This window comes from Asparagus officinalis, unplaced genomic scaffold (assembly GCF_001876935.1).
Source record: "Asparagus officinalis unplaced genomic scaffold, Aspof.V1 AsparagusV1_Un3400, whole genome shotgun sequence".
Taxonomy (NCBI): Eukaryota; Viridiplantae; Streptophyta; class Magnoliopsida; order Asparagales; family Asparagaceae; genus Asparagus; species Asparagus officinalis.
The window spans coordinates 1-921 of record NW_017975659.1 but is presented as its reverse complement, the minus strand read 5'-3'; the positions used below and the strand labels follow the sequence as shown (position 1 = coordinate 921).

At 36.5% G+C, this 921-nt stretch overlaps 1 long non-coding RNA gene across 1 annotated transcript; it reads right to left on the bottom strand.

Moving 5' to 3' along the window:
* Window positions 1–5: 5 nt before the first annotated feature.
* LOC109828674 lies at window positions 6–921 on the bottom strand. Its single transcript, XR_002243790.1, has 2 exons — window positions 799–921; window positions 6–83 (listed from the first exon to the last, which is right to left on the bottom strand). It is a non-coding gene; the product is annotated as an uncharacterized LOC109828674 (long non-coding RNA).

Genomic DNA, 921 nt, shown 5'->3' with positions numbered 1-921 from the left:
CGTACGGCGATCATCTTCCATCATCACCCATCCGGGAGTTCATTGGTGGTCTCTATCTGCTACTAACAAATCTGATCGTACACCTAAAAACAAGTTATAAACATTGTACATAAGAATCATATGAAGCGAAATGAAAGAACAAAAACCCAACATCTTTACATACTACGTGAAATTCTGTTTTCTATCACATTACAGGTTAACAATGCAGGAGTTGGTGGAATGACAGGGACTCCACCTACTTTCAAAGAAGAGGTAAAATTTCAACTGCTATTAAAATAACTAAAAACTCATCAGCATCCTACAAAGTTTTTTTTTGCTGCTCTAATGAGCCATGCTCATGATTGTATGATTGTGTACATAACAGAAAGGAGTGGTCAAATATTGATGCAGGAAAATGGATTTGTAAGATTCATGAAGTTATTAGAAGTGGCAAAAGAGACTCCTGAGACAGCAGAGGAATGCCTGAACATAAATTATTATGGTATGAAGAGAGTAACTGAAGCTCTGATCCCTTTTCTTCAGCAAGCAAAAGCACCCAGAATAGTGAATGTTACCTCTATCTATGGACAGCTAAGGGTACCAATGAAAGAACAAAAATGACTTTAATACTACTGGATTAGGGGGTCTCACGTATGTTAGCTTGCCAAAATGCTATGGACGTACATGCGAACGAATATACCCCGTTACAAGGTTTTCAAAGAAAATGATGGTAATAATACCGATTATCACCACTTCTTAATTGAAAAAGACAATATAAAAACAGAGCTCTAAATTACATCGAGGAATACATATCCTCACCTCTCTCTTCTGATAGAATCCGCACTCGCTTGAACATTCTCAATTCTCTGTGGCATTGAAGTTCATGTCAATTTCATGTGACAATATTTGATATTTTCACCTTATTAAATCACCAAGAAAATG